At 32.7% G+C, this 18,190-nt stretch overlaps 1 long non-coding RNA gene across 4 annotated transcripts in view; it reads left to right on the top strand.

Annotated features, from left to right (window-relative positions):
• The window catches only part of LOC128240163 (uncharacterized), a 37,180-nt gene extending 19,257 nt beyond the window's left edge, over window positions 1-17,923 (top strand). For 3 of the 4 annotated variants that reach the window (XR_008262066.1, XR_008262064.1, XR_008262065.1), the window contains one exon: window positions 17,663-17,923. This is a non-coding gene — a long non-coding RNA (uncharacterized LOC128240163). The remainder of the gene's footprint in view (window positions 1-17,662) is intronic. The other variant, XR_008262067.1, reaches the window with a different exon arrangement.
• The last annotated feature ends 267 nt before the right edge of the window (window positions 17,924-18,190 follow it).

Here is an 18,190-nt window from a genome sequence, read left to right on the forward strand (position 1 = left end):
TTGGTGTATTGTTTATTGTGGTCTTAAGGTGAGTCTGTATTAATAAATTTGTGTATACATTAATGTTTGCAGTAATTTAATATTTCTTTGAGACCATAGTCAAACCCCTGGTTGGGATTAGAGTTGAAACAATTAAAATAACAAAAGATCACAAGCAGGTAGTGACTAACTTCTTTCAAGAAAGGAATTTAAAGTATGTAATAACCTAATTCTTGAAAGAACTTTATTCAAGGACATACATACAAGAAGTCAAGAACTTAATTCAAGGAAAGACTTTCAAGTAGTCAAGAACTTTAATCAAGAAAGGTACTACATGTACAAGAAACGATTAACTTCATTCAGGAAAGAAACCATAACAAGAAGTCAAGAACTTCATTCAAGAAAGAACCTTTAAGAAGCAAAGATCTTCATTTTGAAATGACCTCAAAGTATTAAAGATCTTCATTCAAGAAAGGATCTACAAGAAGTCTAAAACTTTATTCAAAGAAGGATCTACAAGACTTTTACAAGTGTACATGTCATAATACATATAGTTATACATATAAACATTCCACATGTCTAAACTTACAAACAGAATATAATGAAATATGAAATAAGCAAACATACTATGTAAATTGAATACCAAATAAGTAATATGTTAACTTTGGCAGTGAGGGTATGTTTCAGAGCTACTATATCAAGTTAAATTATTAAGTGAGTTGAGTATAACACTTGATTCTTTAATATATTTACAAACATTCATAGCATCCTTTTATTACATGATTCCAATAACTGATGGAATTTGAATACAGATGGAATATATACATTATAAACAGCATTGTTTTAAATAAGTTACATGTAACTGATGATATCATGGACAAATACTTATGAGGTGATATTCATCCTCTATGTCCCTACGATTACAACATAAACAATATCTTTCATTACGAGGTATATTATTACGAGGTACATTATTAGTGCATAACGTCCTGTTTGTATTCTCAAAAGGTGTACAGAAAATCTCAATCTTACAAAGTATAAAGTAAGTTCTTTGAAACTAAATCTAAATATATTTCATTATCAAAGGCCAAAAACTTCACAATCAACAGACTTATAAATATATTATTGTTTACTCACATTCTTTTTTCATGGGGATTGTGTATGTTCAAAAAGTAGGTGCAACAACATTCATAAACATGCAAAGTAACATTCTACTCTTCTTTGTATTGTTAGAACTACTTTGCCTTTCTGATTTGAGCCATGATATATGTTTTTCAGGATTTTATTGTAATTTTAATATTAGTCATGGTAAATGTATTATGCTTTGATGAAAAATATTTTTACTCAACTTTGGTTAATGCTATTTATACTATTAGAGTAGTGTTGTTTATTTTTAAACTTGTGCCTGTATTGTAGCCACAGTACTTGTATTGAGTGACTTGAATGATGTTGTCTTAATTGTGTTTTTATGCTCATTTATAGCAAGATCTATATCGGAAAAAAATGTTTTATATTTGCTGTGTTTTTAGCTATTTTTATGGTAGCCAATGTTAGTGTATGACATGATTGTGCTCAAGTGTCTTAAGTTTTTTATGTATTCTAAGTTCTGTTTTGGAAGCCTCAGTTTCTTTATATCATGATTTTTAGTGTGGTGTTTTGGCTTTATTTATTTTTTGTTTATTTATAATAGCCACATTAAATGAAGCTTTAAGCTTATGTTGTTAATGTTACGTCAGGTTGTTTTGGCTCCTCTAAATAGCACTTTTGGTTAGTTTGTGTCATATATTGTCTTGTTTTTCCAGTGTTTTGTGTTAAACTTGAAATCTTTGTGTTAGTGTTGTTGGTTTGTTTTTGGTTTCTTTAAAGCCATAATTCCTGCATCAAGAAGCCATGTATCAAGTGATATTGAATGCTTTGGCTCATTTAGGCAGCAATAGTCTATGTTCTATTATCTGAGGAAGTATATTGTAAATTTGTTTTTGGCTTATGCAGTGAATTGCATTTTAATATCAGCTTGGTTAATTAAGTCTGTTGTATTGTTAGTTTGTTTTAACTGTGTGTGAAGCCGCGCTGTATGAATGAAGTCTGTTGTATTGTTAGTTTGTTTTAACTGTTTGTGAAGCCGTGCTGTGTGTATGCAGTCTGTTGTATTGTAAGTTTCTTTTAACTGTTTATAAAGCCTCGCTGTATGTATGAAGTCTGTTGTACGTTAGCTTTTAGCTCTACTGGCCAAAGGCAAGAAGAGCTTATGTGATGGTAATGTGTACGTAGTATGTGCATCCGTGCGTGCGTCCGTGTGTTAGTGCGTCTGTAAACAATTTCTTGTAAACATTTTTTTGTTAACGCGATACAGTCTTCAGTTTTGATTGTATCTCGATGAAACTTGTACAGTATTTAGATATCAATTAGAGCTTGGTTCCTTTCGAAAATCGGCTATATCCGGATATGCATGCCTAGATAAAGGGCCTTGAAAGTTTTAAATTAAAGAAATGCTATTTTTAGCTAACCTAGTTTTAGCCAGGGTGCATGAGCGAATTCTATTTTTAACCAAGTTAACATGTGTAAACTCAAGTTTAGGACTAAGGGAGAGAATTTGCTTTTTGTACTGCAGTTGATTTTGTCAATTACTCTGCCCTGTTCTTGTTGAAAGCCAAAAGGCCATTTTTTAGCTCTAAGTGTCTGTAGTTTGCACATTCATCTTAACAAAATTGTTTGTGAATGTTTGTTCAAGTTATGCACCTGGGGTCATTACTGGCCGCACCCAGGGTTCCCAGTTTTGGTAAAATTAAATTGGGATAGGTTTGAAAATCTTTTTGTGTGTTTTTGCATCCATTTCAGCAGAATTGCTTGTGAATCTTTGTTCAAATTGATCAATGTTGTCCTCGGATGCCCTTGACTTTGACCTTTTGACCAACTCATTTAAATTTATAAAACTACCAAAAAAAATACCATGAGTACAGTTTTGAAAGCATTTTTTTTGTCAGATGACTTTTACTTGGCACATATTAAAATAGTTCATGCAACTATTCTGCTTACAATTCTTTCTGGGCTCAGATGTTGAACGTGCAATGTTTTCAGGTAACCCAAACACAAAATGTGAACTATATGTCCGTTGCCTTTTACCCATACATACATGCTGTGGATTGAAATGACCACAAGAGCCATGTCAGTAGAGCATATGCCCTTTTGGGCCTCTTGTTTACAGTTGGTAAAGCCATGCTATATGTAAGAAGTATGTTGTATTGTAAGTTTGTTTTTACTGTTTGTTTAACCATGCTATAGGTATGAAGTATGTTATAATGCTAGTTTGTTTTAACTGTTTGTAAAGCACTGCTATATGTATGAAGTATTTTGTATTGTAAGTGTTTTTCAGTTTGTAAACCATGTAAGAAGTCTGTTGTATCATTATTTGTTTTTACTGTTTGTAAAGCCATGCTGCATGTGTGCATTATGTTGTATTGTAATTTGTTGTTTTTTCTGTTTGTAAAGCCATGCTATATGCTATACGTCTTTTGTGTTGTAGGTTTGTTTTTACTGTTTGTAAAGCCATGCTGTATGTAAGAAGTCTGTTGTATTGTAAATTTGTTTTTACTCATGTGAAGCCATGATGTGTGTTAAGTATGCATGAAGGCTTTTGTATTGTTAGTCATTTGTATTGTAAGTTTGTTTTACTGTTTGTGAATCCATGCTTCACGCATGTTGTCTGTTGTATTGCATGGATGATACACTGTTTGTAAATCAATGCTGTATTTATGAAGTTGGTTGTATTGTAAGTTTATTTTGACTGTTTGTAAAGCCATGCTGTATTTAAGGAGTCTGTTGTATTGTACGTTTGTGTTTACTGTTTGGAAGCTATGCTGTATGCATTAGGCCCAGTGTATTGTAAGTTTGTTTTTACTCTTTGAAAAGCCATGCTGTATGTATGTAGTTTGTTGTATTGTAAGTTTGATTTTACTGTTTGTGAAGCCATGCTATATTTATGTAGTCCTTTATATTGTAAAATGTTTTTATTGTTTGTGAAGTCATGCTGTAAATATGAAGTCAGTTGCATTGTAAAGTTGTTTCTTATTGTTTATAAAGGCATGATGTATGTTTGTATGATGTCTGTTTTATTGTTAGTTTGTTTTTACTGCTTTCAAAGAACTGCTGTATTTATGAAGTATGTTGTGTTGTAAGATTGTTTCTACTTCTTGTAAAGTCATGTTGTATGTATGAGGCTTATTGAATTGTAATTTGTTTTTACTGTTTGTAAAGCAATGCTGTATGTATGTAATATGTTGTATTGTAAGTTTGTTTTTACTGTTAGTAAAGCCATGCTGTAAGTAAAGAAAATGTTGTATTGTAAGGTTGATTTTCCTATATTTAAAGCCATGGTATATATAAGAACTCCTTTGCATAACTTTTACTGTAAGTTTGTCTTTACTCTTTGTAAACCAATGCTGTATGTATAACATTTGTAGTATTTTTGTAAGATTGTTTTTTACTCTATGTAAACCAATGCTGTATGTATAACATTTGTAGTATTTTTGTAAGATTGTTTTTTACTCTATGTAAACTAATGCTGTATGTATAACATGTGTAGTATTTTTGTAAGATTGTTTTTTTACTCTTTGTTAAACCAATGCTGTATGTATAACATTTGTAGTATTTTTGTAAGATTGTTTTTTACTCTTTGTTAACCCATGCTGTATGTATAACATTTGTAGTATTTTTGTAAGATTGTTTTTACTCTTTATTAAGCCATGCTGTATGTATAACATTTGTAGTATTTTTGTAAGATTGTTTGTTACTCTTTGTTAAACCATGCTGTATGTATAACATCTGTAGTATTTTTGTAAGATTGTTTTTTACTCTTTGTTTAGCCATGCTGTATGTATAACATCTGTAGTATTTTTGTAAGATTGTTTGTTACTCTTTGTTAAGCCATGCTGTATGTATAACATCTGTAGTATTTTTGTAAGATTGTTTTTTACTCTTTGTTAAGCCATGCTGTATGTATAACATTTGTAGTATTTTTGTAAGATTGTTTTTTACTTTTTGTTAAGCCATGCTGTATGTATAACATTTGTAGTATTTTTGGAAGATTGTTTTTACTCTTTGTTAAGCCATGCTGTATGTATAACATTTGTAGTATTTTTGTAAGATTGTTTTTACTCTTTGTTAAGCCATGCTCTATGTATAACATTTGTAGTATTTTTGTAAGATTGTTTGTTTCTATTTGTTAAGCCATACTGTATGTATAACATCTGTAGTGTTTTTGTAAGATTGTTTTTTACTCTTTGTGAAGCCATGCTGTATGTATAACATTTGTAGTATTTTTGTAAGATTGTTTTTTACTCTTTGTTAAGCCATGCTGTATGTATAACATTTGTAGTATTTTTGTAAGATTGTTTTTAACAATTTGTTAAGCCATGCTGTATGTATAACATTTGTAGTATTTTTGTAAGATTGTTTTTTACTCTTTGTTAAGCCATGCTGAATGTATAACATTTGTAATATTTTTGGAAGATTGTTTTTTACTCTTTGTTAAGCCATGCTGTATGTATAACATTTGTAGTATTTTTAGAAGATTGTTTTTTTACTCTTTGTTAACCCATGCTGTATGTATAACATTTGTAGTATTTTTGTGAGATTGATTTTTACTCTGTTAAGCCATGCTCTATGTTAGAACATTGTTTTATTGTAAGTTTGTTTTTACTTGTTGTAAAGCCATGTTTATTTATGAAGCCTATTGTATTGTAAGTTTGTTTTTACTGTATGTGATGCCATGCTGTAATGTTAGCTTAGTGTACTCGTTTAATTTATTGTATATTATAAATGTAAATAGTATGAATGAAGTATATATGTATGTAGTGCTGTATGTATGAAGTCTGTTGTATTGTGAGTTTGTTTTTACTCCTTGTAAAGTCTTTGATAAGGCATGCTGTATGTATGAAGTATGATGTATTATAAGTTGTTTTTATGCCCCCACAAAGTGGCGGCATATAGGGTTGCCCTTGTCCGTACGTACGGCTGTCTGTCTGTACGACGTACGTCCCGAAGATTGTTTCCGATCTAATTCTTGAAAACCGTTTGTCCAATCCTCACCAAACTTTAAACACATGTTTGTGACCATAATATCTTGATCAAGTTCGATAGTCATGGAAATCGCTTTAGTCATTTAGGAGTTACGGCCCTTTATTTGCAAAAAAAGACTTCAAAAATATATGTTTCCAATCTAATTCTTGAAAAGTATGTGTCCAATCCTCACCAAACTTTACATACATGATTGTGACCATAATATCTTGATCAAGTTCGATAGCCATGGAAATCGCTTTTGTCATTTAGGAGTTACGGCCCTTTATTTGCAAAAAAAGACTTGAAAAATACGTCCCGAAGATTGTTTCCGATCTAATTCTTGAAAACTGTTTGTCCAATCCTCACCAAACTTTTAACACATGTTTGTGACCATAATACCTTGATCAAGTTCGATAGCCATGGAAATCGCTTTAATCATTTAGGAGTTAGGGCCCTTTATTTCCCAACAATACTTAAAAAATATCTTATCCGATCTAATTTTTGAAAAGGATTTGCCCTTGTGCAGATTATCCTGAATAATCATTATGGCTTATTTTCTGTGACAAAAAATCGAAGTGGGGGCATCCGTGTCCTATGGACACATTTCTAGTTACTCTTTGTAAAGCCATGTTGTATGTTAAGTATGTATTAAGGCTCTTGTATTGTAAGTCTTTTGTATTGTAAGTTTACTCTATTTATTCTTTGTTAAGCCATGCTGTGTGTATGATTTTTTTGCATTGTAAGTTTGTTTTTTACTGTTTGTAAAGCCATGTTGTTTGTATGTAGTCTGTTGTATTGTAAGTTTGTTTAGTAAAGCCATGCTGTATGTATGAAATCTTTTGCATTGTAGTTTGTTTTTACTGTTTGTTAAGCCATGCTGTTTGTATAAGTCTGTTGTATTGTAAGTTTGTTTTTCCTTTTGTAAAGCCATGCTGTGTTTATGAAATCTGCTGTTTTGTAAATTTGTTGTTTTTTCCATTTGTTTAGCCATGTATATTTATGAATCCTATTGTATTGTTGGTCTGTTTTTACTCTTTGTTAAGCGGATGCTTGTATGAAGTCTGTTTTATCGTAAGTTTGGCTTTACTCGTTGAAGCCATGCCATATGTATGAAGTCTGTTGAACTCTTAAGTTTGTTTTTACTCTTTGTAAAGCCAAGCTTTATGCATTTAGTATGATGTACTGTAAGTTTTTCTTTGCATCTTCTTATAGGCCATTACAACTTATACACATTATTCTTACGTTTGATTTGGCTCCATACTGATGTTTTAGATCTTCATATTTTATGGTATATGTTTTGATTTATGTTGATTATTTAAAACTCCCTCCCAGTTTTTTTTTTTATTTTTACCTTAATACCATATCAAATGGATGGAGTATGTTGTCTTGTAAGTTTGCTTTTGTACTATCATTGTAGCCATGCAATATCTATGTATAGATTCTGGCATATTGTTTGTTGTTTGGGCTTTATATGGTAGCCATCCTACATGTTTAAAGTTTGGTGTTTTGTTTTTTTTTTAAGTTTTAAAAACTATGAATTGTAGCCATGCTATGCATATAACGTCTGTTGTAGTGCAAGTTTGACTACAATTGTCATGTTATTGCAGCCATGCTATATGTATGAAGTATTATAATATTGTATTATTAGAATGTTATCGTTTTTATTTATTAAACCTGGTGTATTGTTTGTTTTGGCTTTTTATTAAAGCCATGCAACATGTATTCAGTCTGGGGCAATATGAGATTGTTTTGGGCTCTTTATTATAGTCTTCCTCTATGTATGAAATATGTTGTATTGATAGATTATGTTTGGCTCTTATGGTAGCCATGTTACCTGTATGAAGTCTTAGGTATTGTTAGGATGTACATGTATTTGGTTCTTTATTGTAACCATATTAAATGAATGAAGTCTGGTGTACTGTTAGGTTGTTTTAGGTTCTTATATATAACCATGTTATATATATATATATGAAGTATGGTGTATTGATAGGTTGTGCTTGACCTTTCACTGTAGGCATGCTACATCAAATGTATGAAGTATGGTATATTGTTCGTGTATTGTATATTTATCTCTTTATTATAGCCTTGTTAGCTTGTTTTGGCTCTTTATGGTAGCCATGCTTTGTTATCTGTTGTGTTGTTAGTTATTTTGTGTTTTAATATATAATAACAATTATATATTTATATAAGTGCCTGTGTATTGTTGGTTTGATTTTTATGGCTATATGTATGAAGTCTGGAATACTGTTTGAATAGTTTTTGCTCTTTATTGTATACATGCTTTATGTATAAAATCTTGTGTATTGTCTGTTTGATTATTGTCAGTTTATGTCAGCCATGCTATATGTATGGAGGATGGTGCATTGTTAGGTTTTTATTTTTTATGATAACCAGGCTACATGTATTGATTTTGTTGTTTGTTTATTTTTGGCTCCATCTTGTAGCATGCCCTATTTTTGCAATATGTGTATTGTTGTTATCTTATTGGCTCTTCATTGTGGCCATGCTAAACATATGAAGGCTTATGTATTGTTATCTTTTTATCTTTATAGTGGCCATGCTTCATTGTAACATGGGTTAAATATGTTGTATTTTTATATTGTTTGTATTTTATGAAAGCCAGTTTCTGTGTATGGAGTTTGGTGTAGTGTTAGTTTGTTTTAGTGTCTTTTTCGTAGCCATGTAACATGTATTTAATCTGTTGTGTTGCTATTTTTGTGAAAGCTTTCCTGTGTGTGTATGATTTGTGTTGTATTGTTGTTGTTTATTCTTATTCTTATTATTATATCCATGCTGTATATATGAAGTATGCTGTGTTGTAAGTTTGTTTTGGCTCTTTATTTCAGCCATGCTATTTGAAAGAAGTCTTGAGAATTGCTTATTTGTCTTTTTTATGATAGCTTTGTTTTGGGGTTTATTAGAAGCAAAGCCATAATTATGTATTTGATATGTTAAATTGTCATGTTTTGTTTAAAACAATTATATATGAAGTTGTGTGTAATTTAGTGTTTGTTTTCTTTGAAGAAGCCATGCAAATAGTATAAAGTCTAATATATTGTTAGTTAATTGGTGTTACATTATTAAAACCATGTTTCATGCATAAGGTCTGTTGTACCTTATTGTGTGTGACACTGTATTGTTAATCTGATCATGAAATAGAAGTCTTTTTATATGTATGTGTATTGTGATTTTTTAGTTTGTTTTTTCCCCTTTTATGGCCACATGTGTCGGGTAAAATGTGTTGGTACTTTTATTATGTTTTTTTTATGGTAAGCTTCCTTGTTAAGAGCATATAGTAATATTAGTTTGTTTTTGTCTGTTATGGTACCCATGATGGGTATGAAGTGTGTTGAAATTGTAACTATTTTTAAGTGTTGTTTTAGAGTAGTGCGCCATTCTAGTTGTATGAAATCTGGTAATATAAGTCTTTAATTATAGCAATGCTATTTGTATGTAGTTTGTTGAACTTTTTGTCTTCTTTTGGCTCTGTATTGTTTTTGTTTGTTTCTTTGTTATTTTTCTAAGGTTGTCATGTTATGGAATCGTAGGCTGATTTGTGTTTGTAATCGTAAAGTAGCCATGCCATATAATTTATGAAGTATTTGTTTTTGCTTTTTGCTCTTTACAGAATCCATGCTTTATACACACGTTCTGTTGTATTGTTAGAGTGTTTTAATGGTCTGCTTGTTAACTTTTTATATGTTTAAAGTAATTTGATTGTTTTAGTTAATTCTTGTTATATGTATGAAGACTGTTGTGTTGTTAGTTTGGTTTTGGTTTTTAGGTAGCCTCGATTGCTATATGTATGGTTTGGTGTATTGCAAGATTGTATGTTGCTGTTTTTTATGGTTGTCTTGCTATATGTATGGATTATTGTGTATTGTTTTTCTCTTTTTGTTGTAAAATTCATATGGTTTTAAAGCCATTTGTATTGTTAGATTTTATTGTTTCTTCGTGGCAGCCCTGTTATAAATGTGAAGTCTGTTGTATTGTTAGTTTGTTTTTGGCTCCCCATGGCAACCATGCTGTAAATATGAAGGCTGGTATATTTTTAGTTTGGTTTTAGCTCTTTTATGTATGACATGTTAAATGCGTGAAGTCAGTGTTTTAAGGTTTGATTTTGGCTCTGTTTGGTAGTTCTGTTATTTGTTTGAAGCCTGTTCTTTTTGCTATTCTTATTATTTGGTTTGGAGTCATGATTTATATGACATTGTTTTGTTTGTTTTATGTTATAGGTAACAAGCTATATCTCTTTACATTTTTGCAGTTGAGTGACTTTTAAGCATTAGTTAATATTAATAGTCTCTGGCAACCATGGTCTATGTAATTTGTTAATATATTTTTAATCACTGCCATATTTTTGGGGTTTTTGTCCTAGTTTTTGAAACATATATTGAGTGATTTTGCAACCATTCTGCTTTAACTTATATTTCTCCATTAGAAAAGAACACTTTATATATTTAGATTTTCTTTCAAGAACTAAAAGGTAATTGGATTGCATTTAACGTGTGTCTTCCATGTAGTGGGTGTGTCCCTGCAGTCCTATATATGTCTACTACACATTCTCTTCTACTAGAACATTTTCTGTCAGCTTGGCCACAAAACATATAAAAATCCCTGCTTATTATTTAAAAACAAATAAGCCCACAAGAATTCCTGACCAATTAGGCCTCGGAAAAAAAACAAAAAAAACATTTAGTTTTGGCAACCCAACCCATTAGTTTTGCCTACCCAACCCAACATACCAAATAGGCACTGACCTTTCCCTTTTTATACTTTGTTGTTTTTAGATCTACTGGCCAAAGAGCTTATGAGATGGTTATGTTTACGTAGTATATGCGTCTGTAAACAATTGCTTGTGAACACGATACAATCTTCAGTTTTGCTTGTATTTCTATGAAACTTGTACAGTGTTTAAATATATATTTGAGCTTGGTTCCTTTCAAAACAATGCCAAGAGTATTGCCCTTGATAGTTTAAAAAAATGCTATTTTAGCTAACCTAGTTTTAGTCAGGTCTGCATGAGCGAATTCTATTTGTAGCCATGTTAACATGTAAAGTCAGGTCTAGGATTAAAGGGAGACAACTTGCTTTTTGGTTCTGCAGTTGATTTTGTCAATTACTCCGCCTTGTTCTTGCTGAAAGCCATAAGGCCAATTTATTAGCTCTATTGTCTGTATTTCGCGCAAATTGTTCAAATTATGCACCCGGGGTCAGTACTGCCCACACCAAGTGTTCACAAGTTTGTACACTTAATTTGGGAAATGTTGAAAAACTGTTCGTGTTTTCGCGCATCCATCTCAGCATAATTGCCTGTGAATGTTTGTTCAAATTATGCCACTGGGGTTATAACTGGTCATCCAACGTGTTCAAAGGTTTGGACTTGCTATTTTGAATAAGGCACAATTTAGTGATCTGCTACCAGGGTTGTTCAAATTATGACCATTGGGTCAAAGCTGGCACTGCCCCCTGGGGTCACAATTTTTTCTAGAAACTTATTTAAGAAAATTTTCAAAATCCTCTTGTTTCAAACCACAAAGCTCGTACCTTTGATATTTGTTGTGGAGCATCATATGATGACTGTCAAGCAAAGCATTTGAAAATATGCCCACTGAGCTAAAGCTGGCCCCACCCCTTTTGATTTTTTAATTTTTAAAGCTACAGCAATGATCTTTAGACCATGTCTACAGTTTTGCAAATGAGAACCAATGTTGTCCTCGAATGCACTTAATAATTGACCTTTTGACCAACTTCTTATTTTTAAAACTACAGAAAATTTGACCATGAATACAGTAATATTAAGCAATTTTTTGTCAGATGACCTTTACTTGGCACATATTCAAATAGTTTATGCAGAGAGAAAAATAGAGATCTGCTAACAACACTAACTGACCTCAGATGTTGATCGTGCAACATTTTTATGTAACCAAAACACATAACGTGAACTATATGTATGTTGCCTTTTACCCATGCATACATGCTCTGGATTAAAAATTATCACAAGAGCCATGCCCTTAGAGCATAGGCCCTTATTGGCCTCCTGTTCATAAGTGTGTTTAAACACATAGTTTGAAACCATTAAAGTTACTTGAACACTCTTACCTAATGCTGATAATAACTTTTTTACATAAAGCATAATAGAAAACGAAATATTTCATTTGAAAAAAGCCTACATACAAGTACCCTGTTTTGAAAAAGATATAATCCTTACTAAAAAGTTCATTTTTAGCTCGCTTATTCGAAGAATATGGAGAGCTATACTACTCACCAAAGCGTCGGTGTCGGCGTCGGCGTCACCCCTTGGTTAAGGTTTTGCGTGCAAGCACACATAGGTTAATATCTCAGCAACTACTTGAGGTATTGCATTGAGACTTTATACAATGGTACTCAACCATTCAACATACTCAATTAACCAAGATAGATAACTCTAGTTTGCCTTTAATGCAAATAATAGGCCTTTATTATTTGACTTAGAAATTCTGGTTAAGGTTTTGCGTTCAAGCACACATAGGTTAATATCTCAGCAACTAGTTGAGGTATTGCATTGAGACTTGATACAATGGTACTCAACCATCCAACCTACTTTATTAACCAAGTTAGATAACTCTACTTTGCATTTAATGCAAATAATAGGCCTTTATTATTCGACTTAGAAATTCTGGTTAAGGTTTTGCGTGCAAGCACACATAGATTAATATCTCAGCAACTACATGAGTTATTGCATTGAGACTTGATACATTGGTACTCAACCATCCAACCTATTCAATTAACCGAGTTAGATAACTCTACTTTGCATTTTATTCAAATAATAGGCCTTTATTATTCGACTTGGAAATTCTGGTTAAGGTTTTGCGTGCAAGCACACATAGGTTAATATCTCTGCAACTACTTGTGGTATTGCATTGAGACTTGATACAATGGTACTCAACCATCCAACCTAATTAATTAACCAAGTTAGATAATCTACTTTGCATTTAATGCAAATAATTGCCCTTTATTGTTCGACTTCGAAATTCTGGTTAAGGTTTTGTGTGCAAGCACACATTATTTCAATATCAAAGCAAGTACTTGATGTATTGCATTGAGACTCGATACAATGGTACTCAACCATCCAATCTACTTAATTAACCATGTAAGATAACTCTAGTTTTATTTTATGCAAATAATTGCCCTTTATTATTCGACATAGAAATTCTGGTTAAGGTTTTGCGTGTAAGCACACATAGGTTAATTTCTAAGCAACTACTCGATGTATTGAATTGAGACTTTATAGAATGGTATTCAACCACTCAACATAATTGAATAACCAAGATATATAACTGTATTTTGCAAATAATTGCCCTTTATTATTAGACTTAAAAAATGTGGTTGAAATTTTCCATGTGACCACATTTATGTTATTATTTCAGCACATCATGAATTGCATTGAAATCTAATCTAACAGTGATCCATGCATGTTTGGCCAAAACTTTTCAATCCTTACACTGAAAAGCGGCGGAATTGTCGAGCACGCTGTCTCTGTGACAGCTCTTGTTGTATGCCTTATACCATCCAACAGAAAATAACGTTCAATGCTTAAATTAATTGTGTTGGTCATTGTGAAATAAAGAAGTAAGGAAGTGAAATAATTATCCTACCTACATCTTCACAACTAGAGTTGAGAGTAGGGAAAAGCCAAAATATCCATTAGATGATTGGAGCCTTTTTATAAAATAAATGTATGTCATAACAAAGTTTCGACAGATTTAAACTTAATCGTGTGAATTTCAGAATTCAGTTCACAATATAGTGAACTCATGTTTTTCTCACTTCACTCTGAAAAGCCTAAATATAAAAGTCCTTTCTTTGTGCTGCTGTGGCTTTATTCAAGTAATTGCATGCATATTCCTAGATCATAATGTCACACACTTATATAACTTGCTGTGTTGATAGACCTATTTCAAAAGAAACCATTGATATACCAGTCCTTTTAGCTCACAAGTGCCCAAGGTGAGCTATTGTGATCACTGATCAGTCTTTGTCCGTGGTCTGTCCGTCCAAAATCAACAATTGCTTAAAAAATAATCTCCTTTGAAATTTCCAGGCCAAATTTATTAAAATTTTCAAAAAGCTTCCTTGGGTGTCCCTCTACAAAAATACAACAAGGGATCACGATTGATAAACAACAACAACAACAGCAACAACAAATGACTGACTTTAAAAGCATCTCCTCTGAAACTTACACTCCAAATTCAATTATACCTTACAGAAAGTTTCCTTGGGTGACCCAAAAATACAACAAGGAATCATGATTTATCAACAACATCAAAAGCAACAACATCAAAATGGCTGATTTCCTGTTTTGCTTAAAAAAGCATATCCCCTGAAACTAACACTTCAAATTCAATAAAACTTCTACAAACAATACAACAAAGAGTCACGATTGATCACCAACAACATTTACAAAATGACCAACTTCCTGTTTGCTTTATAAAAAACATCTTTAAAACTACCAGTCCAAATTCAATGAAACTATACAGGAATCTTCCTAGGGTAACCTTTTTGGATAACCTTCTACAAAAATTTAAGGTTTCGAGATTGATTAAATACAAACAACATTCTGGCAAACTTCTTGTTTTGCTTTAAAAGAAATCTTTCTTCTTAAACTACAGGGCCATATTCACTGGAACTTTACAGGAAGCTTCATTGCATCATACTCTATAAAAATACAACAAGGCATTGAGATTGATCATAAACAACAACACAATTGCTGACTTTTTTTTGTAAAAATTCTCTGAAACTACCTGGCCAAATTTAATAAACTATACAGGTAGCTTTATTGCATGACCCTTCACAAATATAAATTTAGGCATCATTATCAGTAAAGATTTGTTTTAATTGCAACATTTTTATACAGAGTTGTACCCATTGAAAACATGAATGGCATCTGAAATCTGTATAAACAAATTCTGAGCTTCTTTTCCTATAACTAGACATTTACTGTGTCACTGTTTACATAGCCTCGGTTTCAACATAACTAACTAGACATGTACTGTTTCACTGTTACCATAGCATGGGTTTTTACATGTCTAGGTATTGTGTCACTGTTACCCCCGGTATCATAGCCAAGGCTTTTACATGTCTAGGTACTGTGTCACTTTTATCATAGCCTGGGTTTCAAAGTATCTAGAATCTGTGTCACTGTTGTCATAGCCAGGGCTTTTACATGTCTAGGTACTGTATCACTGTTCTCATAGCCAGGGATTTTACATAGTGAAACCTGGTTATTAGAATGACGAACGTCGTTGTTCGGGCCGGCATCCGGGCGGCGTCAAACTCACCTATGAAACTGAATAACTTTAGTAAGGGTTGACATATCTTGACCAAACTTGGTCTATAAAAAGAGTTTATGGGTACCTTTCATGAAATTGCGTTAAGGGTCCATAGGATCAAGGTCAAGGTCACTGTTACTAAAAATAAAAAAATTGTTGAAACTGAATAACTTTAGTTAGGGATGACATAATTATCTTGACTAAACTTGGTCTGTGGGAGGAGTTTATGGATACCTTTCATGGGATTGCGTTTGGGGTCCCTAAGGTCAAGGTCACTGTTACTAAAAATAGAAAACGATTGAAACTGAATAACTTGAGTAAGGGATAACATATCTTGACTAAACTTTGTCTATAGGAAGAGTTTATGGAGACCATTCATGGAATTGCGATTGGGGTCCCTAGGTTCAAGGTCACTGTAATTAAAAGAAAAATGGTTGAAACTGAATAACATCAGTTAGGGATGATATATCTTGACTAAACTTGGTCTATGGAGACCTTTCATGGGATTGCGTTTGGGGTCCCTATGGTCAAGGTCAAGGTCACTGTTACTAAAAAAAGAATAAAAATAGAAAAACGGTTGAAACCGAATAACTTTAGTTAGGGATGACATATCTTGATCAAACTTGGTCTATAGGAAGAATTTATGGAGACCTTTCATTGGATTGCGTTTGGGTTCCCTAGGTTCAAGGTCAAGGTCACTGTTACTAAAAATAGGAAAACATTTGAAACTGAATAATTTTAGTAAGGGTTGATATATCTTGATCAAACTTTGTCTATAGAAAGAGTTTTTGGATACCTTTCATGGGATTGCCATTTGGTTCCTTAGAGTCAAGGTCAAGATCACTGTTACTAAAAATAGAAAAACAGTTGAAACTGAATAACTTTAGTAAGGGTTGACATATCTTGACCAAACTTGGTCTATAAAAAGAGTTTATGGGTACCTTTCATGAAATTGCGTTAAGGGTCCATAGGATCAAGGTCAAGGTCACTGTTACTAAAAATAAAAAAATTGTTGAAACTGAATAACTTTAGTTAGGGATGACATAATTATCTTGACTAAACTTGGTCTGTGGGAGGAGTTTATGGATACCTTTCATGGGATTGCGTTTGGGGTCCCTAAGGTCAAGGTCACTGTTACTAAAAATAGAAAACGATTGAAACTGAATAACTTGAGTAAGGGATAACATATCTTGACTAAACTTTGTCTATAGGAAGAGTTTATGGAGACCATTCATGGAATTGCGATTGGGGTCCCTAGGTTCAAGGTCACTGTTATTAAAATAGAAAAATGGTTGAAACTGAATAACATCAGTTAGGGATGATATATCTTGACTAAACTTGGTCTATGGAGACCTTTCATGGGATTGCGTTTGGGGTCCCTATGGTCAAGGTCAAGGTCACTGTTACTAAAAAAAGAATAAAATAGAAAAAACGGTTGAAACCGAATAACTTTAGTTAGGGATGACATATCTTGATCAAACTTGGTCTATAGGAAGAATTTATGGAGACCTTTCATTGGATTGCGTTTGGGTTCCCTAGGTTCAAGGTCAAGGTCACTGTTACTAAAAATAGGAAAACATTTGAAACTGAATAATTTTAGTAAGGGTTGATATATCTTGATCAAACTTTGTCTATAGAAAGAGTTTTTGGATACCTTTCATGGGATTGCCATTTGGTTCCTTAGAGTCAAGGTCAAGATCACTGTTACTAAAAATAGAAAAACAGTTGAAACTGAATAACTTTAGTAAGGGTTAACATATCTTGACCAAAACCAGGTATAAAGGACGAGTTTATGGATACCTTTCATGGGATTGCGTTTGGGGTCCCTTGATTCAAGGTCAAGGTCACTGTTATAAAAATAGAAAAAATGGTTGAAACTGAATTACATAAGTTAGGGTTGACATATCCTGACCCAACTTGGTATAAAGGAAGCGTTTATGGATACCTTTCAATCGATTGCATTTTGGGCCCCTAGGGTCAAGGTCACTGTTATTAAAAATAGGAAAACAGACACAAGCTGAAGTTCTTCTGTCAATCATTAAAACCCTGGTTTCGTCGCATTGCGGCATTTCTTGTTCATTCTTACATTTGGAAAAAATGGGCGTTTGGTTGGTTTAACAAAAAATATTAAAAGGTACAATTTCTTCACTTATATGTTGTTGTTTTTTTTCTATATATTAAGAAAAACACTGTGTCTTCTTCTGTTTCAAACTAAAAGTAATTAATTAAATATTGTTGATAAAATGTATATTCGAAGTGAACACTTAATTTGCCTCTGATGATTCAATAATACATCTGTTTTATACTTTCATAAGCATATTCCTCAGGATCCCCTACATCTCTACATAGAGGGACACGCAAACAGCCACATCATATTCCTGAGGACCTTTACTTCTCAACCTAAAGGTCACACAAACAGCCACATCATATTCCTGAGGACCTTTACATCTCTACAAGGAGGGACACACAAACAGCCACATCATATTCCTGAGGAACTTTACATCTCTACAAGGAGGGACACACAAACAGCCACATCATATTCCTGAGGACCTTTACATCTCTACAAGGAGGGACACACAAACAGCCACATCTTATTCCTGAGGACCTTTACATCTCTACAAGGGGGACACACAAACAGCCACATCATATTCCTGAGGACCTTTACATCTCTACAAGGAGGGACACACAAACAGCCACATCATATTCCTGAGGACCTTTACATCTCCAAATAGAGGGACACAGAAACAATCTCGTCATATTCCTGAGAACCTTTACAACTCAAAATAGAGGGACACACAAACAGACACATCATCATATTCCTGAGGACCTTTACATCTCAAAAT

Source organism: Mya arenaria, chromosome 7 (genome assembly GCF_026914265.1).
Source record: "Mya arenaria isolate MELC-2E11 chromosome 7, ASM2691426v1".
In the NCBI taxonomy this organism is placed as follows: domain Eukaryota; kingdom Metazoa; phylum Mollusca; class Bivalvia; order Myida; family Myidae; genus Mya; species Mya arenaria.